The sequence below is a fragment of the Schistocerca americana genome, chromosome 1, assembly GCF_021461395.2.
Source record: "Schistocerca americana isolate TAMUIC-IGC-003095 chromosome 1, iqSchAmer2.1, whole genome shotgun sequence".
Taxonomy (NCBI): domain Eukaryota; kingdom Metazoa; phylum Arthropoda; class Insecta; order Orthoptera; family Acrididae; genus Schistocerca; species Schistocerca americana.
Genome location: NC_060119.1, coordinates 279,018,972 through 279,042,497, shown reverse-complemented (window position 1 = coordinate 279,042,497; position 23,526 = coordinate 279,018,972).

The window sequence follows — 23,526 nt, the reverse complement described above, 5'->3', positions numbered from 1 at the left end:
TTGGCAAATCCTCAATGGGAGGTACATATATAGCTCGAAGAAGATTAGTTTCATGTATTTTCCTGTTATTCTTAGAACTATAGCTTTGTTGGTGTTTTGCTGGCAAATCGAATCTTATAGCGGGCACTTGTTTTGTGTGAAATATGGCGATGCCTCCTTGTGATCGCCTTCCTGTTCCTAATTTGGGTCTTTCCTTTCTTTGCCGAAGTATTTGGTTTCAGTAATTGCAATAATCGTAATGTTCCGTACTCGAACTAAATTTTCTAGGCGCTCCTTTTTAGCATCGAAACCATTTCCAATGACAAAGCATATAGCTGCACGTTCTTGTCTGGGCATGAACGTGAAAAAATTACTTGGACTGATGAATCTGACAACTTGTTGATATACAACTGTATGTTCTTCCAGGCGTGCGCTATTTCCAATGCTCGTCATGGTAACTTTCTGGATACTGTTTTATCGTGCCTGTAGTGGGAGGTGGGCGGGGGAGGGGGGGGGGGAAGGGGGGGTTGGGCGGCCAGCCTCATTACAAATGTCGGATGTCGTAGTGTGGGCAGACTGGAGCAGTGTGGCGGAACTGACATCAAACTATAATTTTGGGCAGAGTAAAAGTGTCTGAACAGACAGTGTACCGAACACACCTAACGACGAGCTGTCGCAGCCGACGACACGTGCATGTGTCAATGTTAACACCACGACAGCGGCAACTACGATTGAAATGGGGACGTGACCATCCGCACTGGACGTAGGCGCAGTGGCAGAGCGTTCCATGGTCTGATGAATTCCGATATCTGCTTCATCATACCGATGGGAGAGTTCGAATCCGTCATCTTCCAGCGGAACAACTCCTTCACACCTGTACTTAGGGACGGAGACAAGCTGGCGGTGACTCCATTATGGTCTGGGGAACATTCACGTGAGCATCCACGGGTCCAGTGGAGTTCGTGCAGGGCACCATGACGGCTAAGGACTATCGCACATTGGTTGCAGACCATGTACTCCCATCCATGACGATCATCTTTCCCGACGGCAGTGGCATTTTTCAACCGGATAATGTGCTATGTCCCAAGGCCAGGAGTGTGATGGAGTGGCTCGAGGAAAACAGTGGCGGATTGCAATTGATGTGATGGCCCTTCAGCTAGCCAGATATCAGTCCGATCTAACACATCTGGACTGTGACTGAACATAGCGCCAGAGCTCATCGCCTCCCTCCCCGGAATTTACGAGAGTTAGAGGACTTATGTATTCAGATGCGGTGCCAACTCCCTCCAGCGGCCTTCCAAGGCCTCACTGCTTCCATGTCACGATGCGTTCCCGTTGTTATCCGTGCGATAGGTGGACGTGTTTTGTCTGATCACTGCGTATGTGTATGACTATTGCTGACGTTGACAGCGCCGGCCTGTTCACTATCGCTGTTTTAATGCTTGCACCCTCATTTTATTTTATTCATGCGGAACTTATAGACTTTTTACTCATTACTAAATTATGAAGCATTCCCCAAATTACTTACTAGTATTATACTAAACCGCAGGTATAGCATTGGCGAGTGGGACTGGAAATGTCACTTATGACCACAGCAGTTGAGTCTCATAGTGCTCAGAGCCATTTGAACTGGAAATGTCGCTTCACCAATCACCGTAAGACTATAACTTCAGTTTGATTGTAACGCTGTTCATGGGATAGTGTTCTGTTTCCTTGTCTCTGCGGTGGTTACGGCACAGTCCTATAGTCAAAATGGACACTTCCAGGATTGAGAAGAACGCTGTAACAATCCAAATATTATACTAAACCGCAGGTACAGTATTGTCGAATGCGACTGCAAATACGGGCTTCATCGGTCACCAAATGAGTATAGTTTGAGTTTGGCTGTCACACTCTCCGCAGAATATTGTACCATTTCCTTGTCTTTGCGGCGGTTACGGCGCAGTGCTGCACCCAGAATGTTCGTTTCCTGACCAACGCTGTAACAATACCTGCTGAGTTTATGCACCACCAGCCGGTCGCTGTGGCTGAGCGGTTCTACGCGCTTCAATCCGGAACCGCGCTGCTGCTACGGTCGCAGGTTCGAATCCTACCTCGGGCATGGGTGTGTGTGATGTCCTTAGGTTAGTTAGGTTTAAGTAGTTCTCAGTCTAGGGGACTGATGACCTCAGATGTTAAGTCCCATAGTGTGTAGAGCCATTTGAACCATTTGAACGTTGACAGCAGACGCACATCAGCAATAGCCACAAACCATGCAGTTTGTCTGTTGTCAACATCAACAACCACCACACACACACACACACACACACACACACACACACACATCTGGTTTTATTGTAGGTGTAGGTCTGCGATTCTTTTTGTTCCATGGAAAAACCCAGTTTTTGATTCCCCATAGAACTGTTTACTTCCATCATTCCTATAGGCTACCCCACAGTGAATTTAAATGTCCTTTGATGCTAGATCCCCAGTTGCTATGAATCATTGAATGATCCATTATGCCTGAAGCTTTTAATTTCCATTTTTCTTTCATGTTATTTGTGATTTCCGCCTAATGGCATTTTCAGGTACCTTGTTAAAATTTATGTTTTCTACATTAATCATCTTTAATTAAAGTAGAAAGTAGTTACTAAATGGAATACAGCTTACACTTATTAACTCTTTGATCATAAAATTTCTATAATAGGAAATGATGATGAGGTGTAGCAAAGCTAATGCAGTGAGCGCTCAGCTACGATCTACTCTCTTCTGCAAGAAGGAAGTCAGTACCAAGACTAAGTTATCTGTGTACCGTTCAGTCTTTCGACCAACTTTGTTGTATGGGAGCGAAAGCCGGTTGGATTCAGGTTACCTTAGCAATAAGGTTGAGGTTACGGATATGAAAGTAGCTAGGATGATTGCAGGTACTAGTAGATGGGAACAATGGCAGGAGGGTGTCCACACTGAGGAAATCAAAGAAAAACTGGGAATGAACTCTCTAGATGTAGCAGTCAGGGCGAACAGGCTTAGATGGTGGGGTCACGTTACACGCATGGGAGAAGCAAGGTTACCCAAGAGACTCATGGGTTCAGCAGTAGAGGGTAGGAGGAGTCGGAGTAGACCAAGGAGAAGGTACCTGGATTCGGCTAAGAATGATTTTGAAGTAATAGGCTTAACATCAAAGGAGGCATCAGTGTTAGCACTGAATAGGGGATCATGGAGGAATTTTATAAAGGGGACTATGCTCCAGACTGGACGCTGAAAGGCGTAATCAGTCTTAAATGATCATGATGATGATGATGATGATGATGATGATGATAGGAAATACCTCCAAAACAGCAGAATGTCTCACAAAGGTCTTACGCTAACGGTACACAGCATGTGTCATAAGCCTTCTAAAGCTGTCTAGTAGCGAGAACATAGTGCTATAAGCAGTGGGTATCTTTAACGACGTTTCATCTATAGCAGTGTATAATCCACCAACTACAATTAAGTAACGAAATATTTTGTACTCCATCTGTGGGTCTTGTGCCCTAGGTCAACACTGATGAGCTCCATGGTGCGGTAGGAATTCGTCGGAGAACCGGTACAAGAATTATGCTGATTTTTTTCTCAGCATCTACATTTACGTCTACACTCCGCAAGTCACCTTACGGTGTGTAGTGGAATGTACCACCGTCGCAGCTCTCTTTCACGTTCCAGTTGCGAATGCTGCGCGGGGAGAAAGATTATTTGTAAGCCTAATTTTATTTTCATGGTCTTTTCACCACATACAGGTGGGTATATCGGCTGACACTTCTCAGACTGTGTCACATGTGGTTTTAACGGCAGACCACACTGTGCCACACAAACATTCTATTGCAGAGTCTGCCACTGCAGTTGGATGAACATTTCCGTGACAAACATGTGACGAAAAATGATGTTCTTCCTCGGATTCTCTTACTTACGTATTGATCTAAGGAAAGTTTTGTAAGCAATCTTCATGGATAACTCCTCCAATGAATCTTACTCTGGCGTTTGCCTTACCTATGGTTAGTTTTATGTGATCTTTAAACGGCTCAGATCACCGAAGTTAAGCGCTGTCGGACTGGGCTAGCACTTAGATGGGTCACCATCCGGTCTGCCGATCGCTATTGGCAAGCGTGGTGCACTCAGCCCATGTGAGGCAAATTGACAAGCTACTTGGTTGAGAAGTAGCGGCTCCGGTCTCCGAAACTGACATAAGGTCAGGAGACCGGTGTGCTGACCACATGACTCTGAGGATGACGCGGCGGCCGGTCGGTACCGCTGGGCCTTCATGGCCTGTTCGAGAGGAGTTTAGTTTAGTTTATTTAATGGATGTGACTCCTTTCAGTGCTTTTTCGGAAGTCGTGTGGTCATAGAATAACAGATCTTTCCGGCTGTTTACGTGCAATACGTTTTGTTTATTTCTGTTGCTCGTCATCTTTTAATCCCTGCACTAAACGTCGAGCCTCTGCAGGCATAGAGGTAATTTCCTAGTTTTGCGATTTCCCTCTGTACAAAATCATCCACGAACAGCCTCACGGAGCTTTCGACCTTATCCACTACGTCACTTATACAGGGTGAACTAGAACTCCACCCACAAATGTTCAAAGGTTGTTCAAGGATACCCTCTGAGTATTTTGGTAAAAGGCACCGAATGTCTCCAGTGGCTTGTTGAAGAGTAATAAAGTAATTACGATTTATCCAGACTGTTACCATTTCAATTTTCATGTAGTTCGAATGTACTTCTCACAAAAAGTACTACTACACAAAATATAAGGACCAAGCAGCCATGTTCAAAACTTTGTGAAAATATAAGTGACTATCTGTGGGACATGCCACTTAAGTTTCACCGTTATCGTTTATGCGGTCGAGAATACTCGACATGCTGCCGCTGCTCGACACGTGCTGCAGTCCCTAGTGGCCTGCCTCTCCGTTTTTTTATTTTAATATTTAGTTACTAAAGCGTTATCGCTTCATATTTATTTTATACGCGACATGCCAGTTTTCAATTTTTTATTTCTGATGAAGGCACTCTCAGAAGTGGCCGATACCTCGGTCAAAAAGACTTCATTTTCGCGACCGAGGGCAGTAATTTGTTTTAATTTTGCCTTGTAACGGTCGCTGATAACTCAGCCATGTTTAAAGCTTTAAATAAATGAGAACAGTGATAAATTCTGAAGCTTATCCGGAGAAAATGTAAAGTTACTTCAATTTACACCATCCTGTTTTGAGCAGAGGCTTAGAAAACTAAGAAAATTAACTGTCCTAATGTCGGTTCACCGACATTAATACGTCCTTGTGTGACGTCGCGCAGTTTTACCTTAGACAGCAGATGGTAGATAGCCTCAAGAACCTGTCTCTTAATGTTAGACTGAAACAGACTTGAATAAAGTGCACAAAAATGCAACAGATGTTTTCAGAATGTAAAGGAATGGGAATACACTACGTGAACTTTTGTATCGTAGAAATTACAAAGGGCTTAAAAAACCTTTTGTATCGTAAACAAAGGTTACTTAATTTTATTGTGGCGACTAATGCAATACAGCATTAACGAAACAGTTGAATGCTCCGAAACTATGCTGAAGATACGTTCGCATTATAATGACATGAATGTAAGTAGACTGCAAGTGAAAACAAAGAGAGTATTCTTAAATGTTAGACTCCAGGTTCATCTTAGCAGTTTACTGACGATTCGTTGATTAAAAAAAAATCTGAATGATTGTTTTATTGTTGCAAAACTCATCGTAACATTAGCGTTCAGAAGAGTAGAGCTCGTAGGGCTGGCCATGTCTGTAACTATTGTTGTTATTTGCGGCGCGCGAATCATTATACCATGATGGAAGACAGCAACGGTAGCATTCATAGGAAAATTCGTAATTTGGTTTTCAAGGAAATCGTACAGTTCAATAACGTTCCCGAGTTGTGAAAGCTGTTGCTAAAAATGTTAAAGACTGCAATTGAAATGGTGATATGAGCTTGGCAGTCTATTCCCAGAAACATTCATTTCCCAGAACCATTCAATTTTCAAGTGAATAAGGCGTAAACGAACATTATTAACTTTAGTAGTTATATCTAATCTGCTGTTAACGACAATGTCGACCTGCCGATATTATCTATCCAAATGCAGAAACACAGTATTCCCGACACTTTTTCGCAAAGGTCACTACCAGGAAATAGGGCTACAGAACCACAAGTAGGGTATTATTTCAGAATTCGGGTCTCTCACACCCTTAAATATGAATACGTTAGACTTACATAAAACTTTCGTCAGAAAGTTTAGCAAGTTTTTTGCTACTATGATAAATTTTCTGTTCATTCACCTCCATAGTCACCAGGAGGAAAAAGATGTTATCATGTCTTGACAAACATTTTGACATTAGGATATGAATGTTTTGGATATACCACTTTCGGATTCTTCAATCATGTTCCTCACACTCTTTCCAAATAGACATTTAAGCGTGAATGTTATGAATTACCAGTCTACGTAGCATTCACACGCCTTGGACACCATATTTAAGGAAATAACTACTGCGTCAACTAAATGCCCCGCACCCCCACGTCGATGTGATTGTACATTCATGAAACAATCCCTGCATGGATACTGATTTATAATTCGACTTAGTGGCCTTGTTAAGTTTTGGACTCCGTTATAGCTACTGATGATGCCTCTAGTTTTGAGACACTAAATGTTAGGCAGAGAAATATGTACTGGATCAAAACCCGAAACCAATAAGAAGAAAAAATCACGAAAGACACAAATACAAATAATTTCAAGATAATAAAACTGAAGAGCTGCATGTCCATGTCAGAAAAGGGAGCAAAATGAAGGAAGATTGCTGTTAAATTACATTGGAGGACAGTGGACTGTAATCTCGATCAACATTGTATTTAAACTATCTAATTGCACAGTTCCTTGTTCAGCCTCATTCATTAGGAAAAGCAATTTGTCCATAGCGTAAAAATGTATTTTATTTACATGTTTTTAAAAAAGTGAATATGGCCCATAAGTTTGTATATAGATGGTAGCTGATATGATTACTAAGTTTGCTTGAAAGTATTCCAAACATTGCAGTGCCAAGGTTTACAAGTCACTTACTTCCTACAGTCATGCTTATCGATAGGGTTTAAATGTCGTTCCCTCTCTAATGATCTCGAAGTCGACGGGACGTTAAGCCCTCTCTTCCTTCCTTAAATGTCGTCAAGGCTTAACACTGATCAACCAAATGCCTTTCGACACTAACAGCGTTGATTACTTTTACATGTTTCCCCGTTCAAGCCTACACCCTCGCTTCTAAAAAGTACCATATGTTTTCATATGTCAAGACTGTTTCACCCCCCACAGCTTCAAATAAGATTTTACCCCGAATATATTTGTCTCCAGTAGAGGAGACATTTTCTGAAATTTCTCTAGTCGTTCCGGAACTATGCTGGAACTTACAAACATTCATACATACTTTCTTTAAATCCATTTCTACTATTTTTACATACAGGGCAAGTGGCATAAGACGTAACACCCCTTTTGTATCGTGTGTTGTTCAAGATATTGAAAGATGATTTCCTGCAAATGATGGTAAGCAGAAGGGTGAGAGTTTTTGTTGCATGTTAAATCCTCTTAGTTCTTGTCTCGACGAGATACAAATACTTTTTAAAGACCGTACTTTTAACGGCATTCGTAAACTCTCGGAAAGGGAAGTTCAGCGATATAAGGCTTGCTTAATGTTGACGTTGGAACTTTTTGTTAAAATATCCGAGAAATGTGCTAAAATTGTAAATCAACTGGCTGAAATCAGCTATTACGGTATGAAGTTATGACAGGCTTCATCGTTGTATCGAACCTTGCTTCCACGAAAGGTATTCAGTTAGACATGAGAACGAACACACATTAAAAATTTTTTTTCCTGAGACCTCTTCAGAGATGCTAGAAATTAACACACAATTCAGTTTACAAAAATCGTACTAGATCTTGTGCCTAAGTCGTATAAAGTAGGGCGAAGAGGACATCTTATCTTAATAACGTAGGTCTTTTGCTGCATATAACGATGGAGCATGATACCGCAATACTGCGATTCCGACCGCTTTGCCTTTCCATTCACCATACTTCTGGAATACTACTTCGAAAATTTTCGACGTGAACACTGAGAAGCGTTATATTGCTATACTTGACTTTCTTGTCTTTTCGAGAGCTTTAGAATGCTTTTGAAGTACATCGTTCCATTTGCGCTTTTTGTTTATTTTTATTATTATTTTTTTTAATGACAGGCTCTGGCATGTAATCTAACTGAAAACTCGGAATTTTGATTATATGATAAGTTCAATGAAAGAAATATGAAGGTCGGTTTGGAAGTTCTGCTGTCACGTCATGTTTTCATAACAAAGAAAAGTGATGTTCGATTTGACAGTTGTGCTGTCGCATGTTTTCACAAAAACAACAAAATCGGCAACGAATTTTGATATTTTGCAAAAAGAAATATAATTGAAATCGATACATCATTGTGTTATCTGTGGTGATTACACTGAACTGATGATAGTTCTTGGTAATTTGGTGTGTTGTTAATTGTAATTCGTTTTTTATTTCCTTGGAAAAAATGGCACCAGTAATGCGTCGCAGTACTGGTCAACGTAAGCGCAATGCAGACCAACTACATGATCGTAGAGTCAGTGATACGGACGAACAGCATTGACAGTCTTTGGAGACAAATCGATTGTGACTGATTCAGAGACAGACATCGCAGAACATTTACCAGTAGCAATAGGGATAGATAATACAATGAACACTTTCTGTTAAAGCAGCTGTGAGAAAGAACATGCTAAGCTGTGATGTGAAAATGTGCGGTTTTGTTTTCCTTTTTGCGTTTATTATTAACCGAAAGCAGGAAAGATTTGTCTATGACTACCGTTGTTATCCTACCCGTTCGTAGGTCAAAAACATAGGAACTACTGTCATTATGAGAAAAACCGATTTACCCATTCACTTTGACTACTATTCCAATTCAAGATCTCGTTTGCAGTAAGAATAAACAAGGTCAGAGAAAGAGGGTACGAGGAGATAAACATAGAAGGGGGAAGAAAATGGATGTAAAGAAGGAAAAGGAGGATAGGACAGAGAGATGAGGGAGGAGCAGATGGATTGAGAGAGTGTGGAATAGGAGATGTACAGGGACCGCCGGGAGGAGGGGGGGGGGGCGAGATCACGAACGGAGATAGGGAGGAGGAGGATGAGATAGACAAAGGGAAGGGAAGGAGGAGAGGGATTGAGAGAGGGGGAGAAGGGCATTAGAACGTAGATCGATTATCATATATTTTTGGATAAAATAATTTTGGGTATTGGGCTAAGACCTTATATCTACTAAAACAGCTAAATTGCCGACGTTTCGACCAAATGCAGCGGTTATCTTCAGGGAGGTTCATACACGTTTAGCAACTGCGGAGCATTACCGGGTACGTGAAGCCGGTTGCGTCTTGTCTTGTCTTGACCCACTTGGTAGTAAGTTTTATACGTTATTTCTTGGGATTTTCATGGTTTTTTGTAGTAGTAGTATCGCCGGGTGCAGCGATCTTGATGTGTCGCTTTGATAGAAACGATCTTGCTATTGTTTTACTTTGTAATGGTGATTGTATTTTGTGGATATTTGATCTGGTCTTATTTAGACATTGATAAGATATACAGCCTCCCCCAAGAAACACAGTTCGTTATTACATATTGTTTTAATAATTTTTAATATCCACTGCCTGTGATGCGCTTGTAAAGCTATATAACGAACTGCACTGATTATTTAAGATTACGTGCGTTAAGACTCAGCTAAATAATTTTATCATGTTAATCTTTCCGGTCTTTCATAACATTCAAGATCCAGAAATATGATTAAATTAATTATCAGAAGAATTTGCTCTCGTAACATTTGACCAGACACTTTATTACCTGTGTAGTATTTAACTTTAAAGGTAACATACGACTGTCACTCTTAATATCTTTGTGGTTCGTAACAAACTGTTCACTCTAAAAAAGATCTCAGTAAAATCACTTTTTAAACCTGAAACGAAGTCTTTAATTATTTTCATCATTTAAACTCTGATCTACAGAATTTTCCATGACGAAAACAACCCAAGCTTAACCTATTCATTTATTACCCACAATATACAAGCCCAATGCAATCTGACTGCTGTATAGTGATATCATGACTTTCAATAATTAACACAAACGAATGGCCTTGAATTGCAAGAAATCCTACCAATAATAAAATTCCAAAAAATGTGAAATCAAAGAAATATGAAACTACCTCCAACTTATTGAATCTCGGTCTCAACGTCATAACATTAGACTGATGTCTCATCTAGGATGACCAGCTCTCCCGTATTTCCAGTGACCCCCCGTATTTGAACACATTTTTTTCATAATTTCCCGGCTCCTGTATTTTCAGACTCACTGGGCGTTATTCTCCAGTTTTTAACTTTTTTTTTTTTTACTTTTTACGCGTGTAGAAATATTTTTAAACTATTTTTCAATTTTGTGCGCACGGTCAAAATTCGTTGAAATGGGATTCTCATATCAGATATGATTCTCATAACGAACATCTCGTTCTCACTTGCGCGATCCAAAGGTCTTCACACATTGCGAGGCGAAGATCTTCCCGGTCTTGACTCGTGACCCGTGTGACGAACTTGGTGGCAACATGAGGCTTTCCAAGAGACGTCATGATTTCGTGTCATGATCCAACTGAAATGTTACTTTCTTCTGCAATCTCTCGAACAGTCAGTCTTCGATTGGTATGCAAAACTGCGCTGGCGTTCGTTACATAGACGTCGTCAGCAGATGTCGAAGGGCGTCCTGAACGAGGGTCGCCTTTAACTTTCGTCCGGCCATTTTTAAAAGTTATGAACCATTCTTAACACCGAGTACAGCTTAAGCACTCATCACCGTAGGCTTCCTGCATATTTGGTGTCTCTCTCTGTGAAGCTTTCTTGAGTTTCACGCAAAATTTTGTAAAGAATTATCCCTCCTCTAACTCTGCCATCTTGAAATTCGCAAACCGTGCTCTATAACATGCTACTCAATTCAGCACTGAACAGTAACGAACACACATACAACAATGAACTTTCGACAGCTGCATATTAAACAAAGCGGTGTGCCAATCGCATTTCGCTCATACACACCATTGGCGCAAAAGTACGAATGTTTCGGAACTTTTTGAACAGACCTCGTAATACGAGGGGAAAACACCCCTGTAAGATATCATAAATTCAAACATAATATAAGCAAACATTAATCAGTGTCATAGGGAACACAGTCGTGGTCCTGAAAGAAGTTTATACACAATAAGGAAATTCCATACAAAGAAAACAATATTTTCATACAAATATATATATAATCACTGCACAACCATTGTAAACATTAAAAGAAGACAAAATATCATTTTGGGATAGTGTAAAAACATGTTTAAGTGTTTGTGTTGTCATAAATTTGTCTTCTCAAACTATGATGTAAATGTGTTTGTTAGTCACTAGTGTGTTTGTTCCTATACAAAAGAGAGAAGGCTTTGTTTCACTTGTTTACGGATTAAATTGGAACGAAATTTTACAAAAGCACAAAATTCAAGAGAGCGAAAAACATTTGCATGTAAATCATCATTTAAAAAATATGAAAAGCACATTCATAATTAATTAAAAACAAATCATATAGATTCCACACGCAGTACACATATCCTACACCTCAATTAAAACACGTGAAAACCACATAGATAAACGAAAAAAAGTGTCGGAATAAGTGAAAAATCATGTCATATGTATGGTCATAAAAAATTTAGTATAAAGTGTGGATACACTGTCTATGTCATGTCCATTCATTGTTCAGATCTTGCTTAACACACCACTTGGGAAACAAGAAAAACACTTTGTCCGAAAACCACATGATTCGATTTTCACCGGGAGCAGAACCACATCCTCTGGGTAGAATTTGCATCTGGGCCATGAATATATTTGTGAGGCCACCGACTCAGTATCGCTCTTTTACAGTGGCTTGATATCTCTCGAGATATTGAAACCAGATGGCCAATATTGGCCAACGCTTTTCGCATATATTAAAAAAAATCATACTTGTTTCAGAACCTCAGTTGTTACAACATTAAACAGGATTGTCTTTTGCAGAAAACCTCGTTTCGATACCTCCATTCCTTTACGAGAATAAAGGTTTTTTCGATCTATGTGACTTACTCCGTGTATAGATAATGGGAGTTATAGTAACATCAGACTGAACAAGAAAAATATATTTGAAAGAGGCACGAAAGAGTGACGCAGTTATAATTATTTGTATTACTGCATTTTAACAGATGTTAATTTTCTATCGAAACGCCCTTTTTAAGTATAAGAGCAAGTGTATCCGTCTGGCGTCTTAGGAAAACACCATGCCCAAAAGGTTATCGCCCTTTCCGTTCTGTTTTATATCAGTATTCCGCTGGCTAGCGCCTCGGGATGCCTCCTTTCCCCTGCGGACACTTCCTCGCACAGATATGGCACCGCTGTGGCTCGCCAATCTGGTCCCAGCCGTTCACTTCGGGAGGCCCCGTGGGAGCGAACGCTCCGCCACATTTCACGCGGCGAGGCAAAGAGCGGCGAAAGTGCGTCAGTCTGGAGAGAGAGGCCTATTCTCACTGCCACTCAGGGTCGTGTGTGGTGTGTGACGACGGCACAATTTCGGAAGAAATTTGACGTCTTTTGTCAGCTGCATGTACTTCCTGAACTGTCACGAATATACCGAAACTACACTACTGGCCATTAAAATTGCTACACCATGAAGATGTCGTGCTACACACGAGGAATTTAACCGACAGGAAGAAGATGCTGTCATATGCAAATGATTAGCTTTTCACAGCATTCACAAAAGGTTGGAGCCGGCGGCGACAACTACAACGTGACGACATGAGGAATGTTTCCAACCGATTTCTCATACACAAACAGCAGTTGACCGGCGTTGCCTGGTGAAACGATGTTGTGATGCCTCGTGTAAGGAGGAGAAATGCGTACCATCACGTTTCCGACTTTGGTAAAGGTCGAATTGTAGCCTACCGCGATTGCGGTTTATCGTTCGCGATGTTGCTGCTCGCGTTGGTCGAGATCCAATGACTGTTAGCAGAATATGAAATCGGTAGGTTCAGGAGGGTAATACGGAACGCCGTGCTGAATCCCAACGGCCTCGTATCACTAGCAGTCGAGATGACAGGCATCATATCCGCATGGCTGTAACGGATCGTGCAGTCACGTCTCGATCCCTGAGTCAACAGATGGGGACGTTGGCAAGACGACAACCATCTTCACGAACAGTTCGACGACGTCTGCAGCCTGCGATGGTGTACTCAACGACGAACCTGGGTGCACGAATGACAAAACGTCATTTTTTAGGATGAATCCAGGTTCTGTTTACAGCATCACGATGGTCGCATCCGTGTTTGGCAACATCCTGGTGAACGCCATTCGAAGCGTGTATTCGTCATCGCCATACTGGCGTATCACCCGGCGTGATGGTATGGAGTGCCATTGGTTACACGTCTCGGTCATCTCTTGTTCGCATTGACGGCAGTTTGAACAGTGGACGTTACATTTCAGATGTGTTACGACCCGTGGCCCTACCCTTCATTTGATCCCTGTGAAACCCTACATTTCAGCAGGATAATGCACGACCGCATGTTGCAGGTCCTGTACGAGCCTTTCTGGATACAGAAAATGTTCGACTGCTGCCCTGGCCAGCACATTCTCCAGATCTCTCACCAATTGAAAACGTCTGGTCAATGGTGGCCGAGCATCTGGCTCGTCACAATACGCCAGTCACTACTCTTGATGAAATGTGGTATCGTGTTGACGCTGCATGGGCAGCTGTACCTGCACACGCCATCCAGGCTCTGTTTGACTCAATGCCCAGGAGTATCAAGGCCGTTATTACGACCAGAGGTGGCTGTTCTGGGTAGTGATTTCTCAGGGTCTATGCACCCAAACTGCCGGAAAATGTAATCACATGTCAGTTCTAGTATAATATATTTGTCCAATGAATACCCGTTTATCATCTGCATTTCTTCTTGGTGTACCAATTTTAATGGCCAGTAGTGTAGGATAGATGCTAATCTGCGGCATCTTTGCCGAAATATCACAATGCTTGTGCACGCACGAGTGTTTCAGAGCGCACTGTTCATTGTTGAACATGGAACTCCATAGCAAACCACGGTTACGCGTTCATATGTTGACCCAACGACATCGTCGATTGCGTTTCCAGTGAGCACTGGACCATCGCGATTCTACTGTCGATCAGTGGAAAAGCGTCGGCTCTTCGAGTAACTCACATTTTTGCTACACTAGATCTATGGTCATCGAGGTAACGGCGGCTCGACATGTACAGGACGCCATAGAAACAGGCTAGTGGGAGAAGTATGATGCTATGCTTGCCTGCTGTCTTTGCCTAGAAGTTGTGGTAGTAATCGAAGACATGCTGACAACTACGATCAACATGCAGCCCTTCATGCTTGATATCTTCCAAGACGGTGATGTGATCTTTCAGCAGTACAATTGTCCGTGTAAGGAGCCAATACAGTGCTACAGTGGTTTGAGGAGCATTATAGTGAACTCACGTTCATGTCTCGGCGACCAAATTAGCCTGATATGTCGTATGGAGTCCATGTAGATCGCTATCGGGCGCCATCATCACATACGCAAAACAGCGGCCCGTTATCTACACGAATTAAATGACCTGTGCTTAGACATCTAACACCACATACCTCCATAAACATCAATAACTATTGGATTCCGATACGCATAATCAACGATGTATTTCGTTCCAAAGATGAAAAAACAAGCAATTAAGCATGTTATCTTAATGTTTTGGCTCATCTGGGTACATAGTCAACCTATACAGGGTGTTCCAAAAGTACATGGCAATATATCAGGGCAAAGTTCAGCACATTCAGGAGATAAAAAAATATCTGTGATAGTAGGCCTGGAAATAGATATTTACTGAGATATCAGGCATGGCCGTCAATTAACTCATACACTACTAACAATCCCTACTAACTCTTCCTAGCGGTCCCGCAGTCCTATTTGACGATACTACGCGACGATCTCTATGGACGGTGGCTGGGATGGAATCACTGCACTTAGGCTGTTCTGGCGGAAACATGGTACAACACTGTCAGCATGTCCACTGGTGCTGTGGGCGTGAGGTGAGTTTCTCCATCTGCAGGATACGAGCTGCTGTAATTTTGCACTGTGACAGGTGATTCATCCGTATGTAACATTTTGGGCAATAGTGTATTCAAATGTTGACAGTGCATCTGTTCGTTTCATGTATGGTTTGGAGAATGTCAGTGCTGCAGAAGATCGTCAGTTCTACCACAGACGATATGCGGTCTGCAGTCCTGGGAGGAAGACATTTCAGGAAGTCCACCACCGCTTACATGAGCGTGGTAGTTCCACACCTTCACCTGGAGCAAAGAAGGAGCTCAGCGCTGCATGCCTGCAATTGAGGACTTGATGCTGCCGAACAGAATCCGCATATCATCAGTTTGTCACAACACTGTCAGATGACATCTGCATGGACAGCAACTGCATCTGTGCCACCTACAACGAATTTAGGCACTGGCGCCTGAGCATTTTCTTGCAACATCTACGTTTTGCCGGTAGTTTACCCAATAACGCGACATGAGGCTTGCCTCTCCAGGCATCCAAAATTTCTATAATCAGCACAAGTGTGCATACACCAACCGATATGCAATTGTTGAAATGTCCCATCGACAAAGCTTCGCCATCAACTTCTGGGCTGGGATAACCGAAGACCGCTTGACAGGACCCTGTGTACTTCCCTAACTCCATAACAGGTGGAGGTACAGATGATTCACGTGCAGAAGTGTAAACAGTCATGGGATTCCACTGCCTATCGCCGAATTCGGATATTGCTACTCTGGTGGGAGTGTATCCACGGATGGCTCCTGTTGACAGAATAACATTTATTGATCGATTGCAATACATTGGTTGTTGGCCCACTGGGAGATGTTTGCTTCGCTTCGTAATATTCTCTGCGACGACGAAGGTAGTCGGCGGATGCTCACACGTGTGCCTCCGGAGCGACTATAGCTGCGTTGCCGTAACTGGAATCCGCAACCTCGGCAGCGGCGCTACGACCTTACTGGAACCACGCGCCACGGTGGGTAGTCAAAGCATACGTACAACCTGGGGATTTTTGAACTTGTGCATGCCTCACTGCGATGATGAGCATAAACCAGCATACTAACAGAGGAGGCCATTATGAACAGGTCTTACGAGTTAGTGAACTGGGAGCATCATTGCGAAAATAAATTGGTGTTTCTCATGTACTAGGTAATCGACTTCCTTGTCTTATATCTCAACAAATATTCATTTCCGGATCACTGACACTTTTTTACTACATGTACTGAAGCTCACCTTCAAATATTCCCATGTATCTTTGGTACATCCTGTATTATGCAGTGGTGGATTTATTATACTATCTAGCGCAGAAAGTTTGTGTTACCAATGCACTTAGGCACAGTATGGTTATCGTGGACAATTCCTGACGCTAATCTGCTGGCCACTGGCACAGTGCCACAAGTCGCCACAGATTTTCTCTGAGGATGCTTGAGCGTGAAATTTGCCTTTCTGTTCATACGACAGCACTTCCCTGGTGTGAAAAAGGTCATTTCATTCCTCCAGATTTACCGAATATTCAGTCCAAAGTAACGCCCCGGCTACCAGATCCGATGCAGTTCTCCTGACCAATGGAGACAGTTAGAAAACAATACCAATCTCATTAATTGTAATGACGCTTTTTGCAAAGTCAAAATTGGAATGTCCTTTTTTTTCCTGTTTTTACTGGGAAAAGAGAGTGCATTCGTTTGTCGGACTGACAGCAGCAGTCACTCACCTCTAGGTGCAGTTTGAAAATTGGGAGGGTTCTGGAGAGAACTTGGTTTGTATGATGGACTTGTCTGCTGCTGACCAGCTCCTTCTGATAATACTTGAAGAATTTAAGTTTCGTTCAGATAGTAGGAGAACAGTCAATGTTCTAAACAGGTTGTATTTAACTTGTTAGGTTATGCATCTTCTATGCTCAGTTATGTATTATCTATATTCTATGGTCGCATGTATCTCACTTTTGCAATCTGGCCAGTCGCGGAAGTCTCATTCATTTTTGCTTCCTGCTGTCTACGAATTAAATGTGCGTCCCATTCAGCCTAGAGTCATTTTATTTTAGTTTGCAAAAATGTTCATAATATTTCTCTGTTACATTCATTGTTAACTCTTCAGTTGATTGGATTAAATATAAGTTTTGCATTCTCCATCTGACTGACATGATTGGAATCTTGTATGTGTTGCAGCATCACTGTAGGTGACTTTTAAGTAATAAATATAATCTATCGCCATTTCTAGGACTTTTGCGTCATTGTGATGAGTCTTCGTTGTGGCACTGGGCAAGCACTATTTGAAGAATATGAGATATGGAGAGGTGCTAACGAATATCAACGCTCACAAGTTTTTATAGACGGAGTAGTTAGCGCACAAGCTGTTGAATCTTATTTCGACCCCTTACAGGTGTGTTAGTTGTGTCACTATTAATACTAATTACGTCATGCATTTCGTGTAGGTTCATTTTGCACACTTTGGGTTAATTATCGCAGACAGAAAAGCAGTTAATTACACCTGGAACTTATTACAGTATGGAGCTAATTTTCACATGTCCTCATTACGTGAACTGTTTAGGAAGAAAAAACATGGAGCAGTAAAATACTAGGAAACCTAATTACATATCAAAATGACAGATATACGCAGTTAGACGTACTTGAATACGATGCTTGTAGTTATACCTGCTCCCGGGTTGTTGCAACTGAAGGCTATAGTTACCTACGTAACACCATAACGTTGCAAACTCTTAATACACAAATACCAGGTTAAAATATTCACGGTGTACAACTGATAGTGAGATAAAACGTTCTCAAAGAGGAAACTAGTAAAAAATACCTTCACTGTTGTTGTAGATTAGAAATGTGCTGGAAGCGGGATGCATGACTCCCACCTGAGGCAGCGATCCGCAAATAGCAAACTGCAGGTGGCCTTCATACACTGACAGACCAAAACATCATGACCACCAGCTCAACAGAGTCCTGATACACCTCTGAACCGCAATAAAGCAGCGATTCTACGACACACGGTTCTCACAAGTCACTGGCAGAATTCCAAGTGAATGTGTCATCAGAATATCTTCGCACTAATCACATAGTCACTTGCACCCGTGGTCTACCGGTATCGTCTTTGATTCATAATCAAAACGGCTTCATTCCCGGATTCGAATCCCATCGCTGCTTAAACTTTGATTAATAATCAACATTGGCGGCCGAAGACTTCCGGCATAAGAAGTCATCCTCATTCTGCCAACGGCCTTGCCAAAGAGGGCGGAGGAGCGGACGGAGGTTCAAGGCACTCTCTTGTTCCAGGGGAGAGAAACTGCTCCTAAAGGTGGAAGAGTCGGCAATGATCAACGGCATAAGGATGCAGAAGGCAACGGAAACCGCTGCATTAGACACCTAACATGTATCCACAGGCCATGTGGCTTGTAATTTAAGAGGTGTCATGATAAACCCTTCATTGGCAAAATATTGCAGAATAGTCCCTCGCCGGCCGAAGTGGCCGTGCGGTTCTAAGCGCTGCAGTTTGGAAGCGCGAGACCGCTACGGTCCCAGGTTCGAATCCTGCCTCGGGCATGGATGTGTGTGATGTCCTTAGGTTAGTTAGGTTTAACTAGTTCTAAGTTCTAGGGGACTAATGACCTCAGAAATTGAGTCCCATGTGCTCAAAGCCATTTTTGAATAGTCCCTCATTCGGATCTGCGGGAGGGAATTGACAAGGGGCAGGTTACCATGAGAAAAAGTTATAATCAACGAAAGTATAACGTTCTACTAGTCGGGGTGGAGGGGAAGAGGGGGTGGATTGTCAGAAGCTTGAAGGTAGTAGGGAAACTAGAAAATTTGAAAAGGTAAATGCAAAAGCTTAATCTAGATGTAGTAGGGGTCAGGGTAGTGAAGTGGAAAAAAGACAAGGATTTTGAAGTGGAAAAAAGACAAGGATTTCTGGTCAGATGAGTATACGGTTATAACAGCAGCAGCAGAAAATGGTATAACGGGAGTAGGGTTCGTTATGAATAGGAAGGAAGGGGAGAGAGTATGTTAGTGTGAACAGTTCAGTGACATGGTCGTTCTTATCAGAATCGACAGGAAACAACACCGACAATCGTTCAGGTGTACATGCCGACGTCGCAAGCTGAAGATGAAGAGATAGAGAAGGTGTATGAGGACATTGAAAGGGTAATACAGTATGTGAAGGGATGAAAGTCTAATAGTCATGTGGAACTGGAATGCAGTGGTAAGGGAAGGAGTGGAAGAAAAGGTTACAGGAGAATATGGGCTTGGGACAGAGAATGAGAGAGGAGAAAGACTAATTGAGTTCCGTAACACGTTTCAGCTAGTAATGGGGAATACCCTATTCAAGAATCACAAGAGGAGGAGGTATGCTTGGAAAAGGCCGGGTGATACGGGAATATTTCAGTTAGATTACATCATGGTCAGACAGAGATACTGGCTTGTAAGACGTACCCAGAAGCAGATATACACTCAGATCACAATATAGTAGTCATGACGAGTAGGCTGTAGTTTAAGATATTAGTCAGGAAGAATTAATATGCAAAGAAGTGGGATACGGAAGTACTAAGGAATGACGAGGTACATTTGTGGTTCTCTAAGGCTATAGATACAGCAATAAGGAATAACTCAGTATGCAGTATAGTTGTAGATGAATGGACATCTCTAAAAAGGGCCATCACAGAAGTTGGGAAGGAAAACATAGGTGCTAAGCAGGTCATTGCGGAGAAATCATGGGTAACAGAAGAAATACTTCAATTCATCGATGAAAGGAGGAAGTGCAAAAATGTTCCGGGAATCTCAGGAATACAGAAATACAAGTCGCTGAGGTGTGCAGTGCAGGGAAGCTAAGACGAAATGGCTGCAGGAAAAAATGTGAAGAAAACATATGACTGGCGGAAAGACAGACTCAGCATATAGGAAAGTCAAAAGAACCTTCGGTGACATTAAAAGCAAACGTGATAACATTAAGAGTGCAACGGGAATTCCAATGTTAAGTGCAGACGAGAGAGCGGATAGGTGGAAAGAATATATTGAAAGCCTTTATGAGGGGGAAGATTTGTCTGGTGTGATAGAAGAAAAAACAGGAGTCGATTTAGAAGAGATAGGGGATCCAGTATTAGAATCAGAATTAAAAAGAACTTTGGAGGACTTAAGATCAAATAAGGCAGAAGGGATCGATGACATGCCATCAGAATTTCTAAAATCATTAGGGTAAGTGGCAACAAAACGCCTATTCACTTTGGTGTATAAGACTGGCGTCATATCATCTGACTTTCGGAAAAGTACCATCTACACATTTCCGAAGACGGCAAGAGCTGACAAGTGCGGGAATTATTGCACAATCAGTTTAACAGCTCATGAATCCAAGTTGCTTACAAGAATAATACACAAAAGAAAGGAAAAGAAAATTGAGGATGCGCAAGATGACGATCAGTTTGGCTTTAGGAAAAGTAAAGGGACGAGAGAGGCAATTCTGACGTTACGGCTAATAATGGAAGCAAGGCTAAAGAAAAATCATGACACTTTCATAGGATTTGTCGACCTGGAAAAAGCGTTCGACAATATAAAATGGTGCAAGCTGTTCGAGATTCTGAAAAAAGTAGGGGTAAGCTATAGGGAGAGACGGGTCATATACAATATGTACAACAACCAAGTGGGAATAATAAGGGTGGACGATCAAGAACGAAGTGCTCGCATTAAGAAGGGTGTAAGACAAGGCTGTAGCCTTTCGCCCCTACTCTTCAATCTGTACATCGAAGAAGCAATGATGGAAATAAAAGAAAGGTTCAGGAGGGGAATTAATATTCAGGGTGACTGGATATCAATAATACAATTCACTGATGACATTGCTATCTGGAGTGTAGTGACGAAGAATTCCAAGATCTGCTGAACAGAATGAACAATCTGATGAGTACGGAGTATGGATTGAGAGTAAATCGAAGATAGGCGATGGTTAATGAAAGGTAGCAGAAATTAGAACAGCGAGAAATTTAACATCAGGACTGATGTCACGAAGTAGATGAAGTTAAGGAATTCTGCTACCTAGGCAGTAAAATAACCAATGATGGACAGAACAAGGAGGGCATCAAAAGCAGATGAGCAATGGCAAAAAAGAGCATTCTGGCCAATAGAAGTCTATTAATATCAAATATCGGCCTTAATTTGAGGAAGAAATTTCTGAGAATGTACGTCTGGAGTACAGCATTATATGGTAGTGAAAACCGGAACAGAAAAGAATCGAAACATTTGAGATGTGGTGCTACAGACGAATGTTGAAAATTAGGTGGACTGATAAGGTAAGAAACGAGGAGGTTCTGCTCAGAATTGGAGAGGAAATGAACATGTGGAAAACAATGACAAAGAGATGGGACAGGATGATAGGACATCAGTTAAGGCATGAGGGAATGATATCCATGGTGCTCGAGGCAGCTGTGAGGGCAAAAACTTTAGAGGAAGACAGAGATTGGAATATACCCAGAAAATAATAGAGGACGTAGGTTGCAAGTGCTATTCTGGGGTTAAGAGATTGGCGCAGGAGAGGAATTCATGGCAGGCCGAATCAAACCAGTCATAAGACTGATCACACAGTTCCCATAAACTTTGGGCCAGTTGGTTTGGCGTGGACTTAGTTTCAAACAGCGTCCCAGAGGTGTTCCGTCGTATTCACATCATGCGAATGTGGTGACAAAGACATGAACATGAGTTTATTATCACATTCCTCAAACCACTGTAGCACAGGTATGGCCTTGTGACATGGTCAGTTACACTGCTGCCATCGTCATCGGAGAACTCTTCAAGCGTGAAGGGATGCAGGTTGTCCGCATCATTTTCACATAGTCTACAGCTGTCATGTAGCCTTGAATTACTACCACAGTTCCCATGGAAGCCCATGTAGATGCTCAGAGCATTTGGCTGTCGCTATAATATCGATGTATCGATATAGCAGTAAGGTTTCCAAAAGGTGTCGATATACGGCCGAGATGAGTTCCTCTGATATATCGGTTTCAAACAGCAACTTAGAGCGTCGATATCTTTGTTTCATATTTTATTTTTTTCACAGTTTTCGGTAAATATTTGTAATTGTAGTAGAATGTGATTTTACTTTTACTATGTGAAGGTGTCTTACTAGTGTTTGAGCTTTCATCACGTCCAGTCTTTCTCTTTTACTGCGTGAAGCAAATACAGGTGGCACAAAGAAAAGGTGCGATTGCGCTTGGGAGGGGGTGGGGGGGGGAGGGGGGGAGGAGCAGGGGTGGTGGCGTGAATAGAATAACAAAATTTCCCATGTGAAGAAATAGCACACCAGTTGTGTCAAAAACAGTTGCTGAAAATGGTGAAAATAATGTAAATGACAGGATTGTTCTTTGCGCTGGACGGAGACGTGTGAAGGGGAATGATGACGTAATCGGTGCTCGGCGCGACCAACAGAAACTGAGACTTTTAACTTAACCACGCAACTGCTAGGTCGCTGGAGTTTGCAGAAATTAAATTACAGGGAAGTGGACATGAAGTGTTCCGATCAAATCCGGTACGTCTCGAAACCCAACGAGGGACCCGTCAGATGTCTTCTATTGTGCCATTTATATGCAGTTATCATTGTTATCGCCAAGTGTGAACGTGCGTAGCTTTCTTCTCAATTCTTGCTCTAAGGGGAGTAAGTAGGCTGCTTTCTTGTTGTACACAACATCTAATAATAAATCAGTACTTGATATATATAGCTCTAAAACCGGCAGTATATTTACAATGTGCAGCTGATATTTTTACAGTCCAGCACGCCGTCATTTCTTCCTTCGAAATATAGATTTATCGAGACTGTTTTACGATATATCGTGGGCCGAGAGTGACATTTTTTGCATATCGATATATGTGATTCCCGATATTTTTAAAAATAAGTCCTACCACTGTAGCATAAAACTGGTCGCACCAGCATGTATTTGTGTCGCCCAGCCTGTCTCGAGCAGCCGTTTGTCTGTATGACGGGGTATCCGGACGCGACCAGCGACCTGGTCTAACAAGAAAAACGATTCATCCGATCAGGCCACATTTTTCCGCTGAACCACTGTCCAGGCTCGATAATCTTGTGCCCACTGCAATCTTAATTCGCGATGCTGTTGTCTCAATATCGGAACACAAATGTGTCGTCTACAGGTTCAAAAATGTACACTGAACGCTTCTGCCTATGCCAGAACTGCACTCTCTCGCCAGATCTGCCACATGCTGTTGCGTTTGCTGGTTTTTAGAACGGGCCGTTCTTCGACCTTCTCATTTGTGATTATGCGTCTCCCTCGAACAGTTTATGCTACTAGCAGTTTCACTGTCCTTCAACCCACTTTCCGTACGTGCTCACGACAACAGCTCATGAGAAGTCGACCAGCTTCGC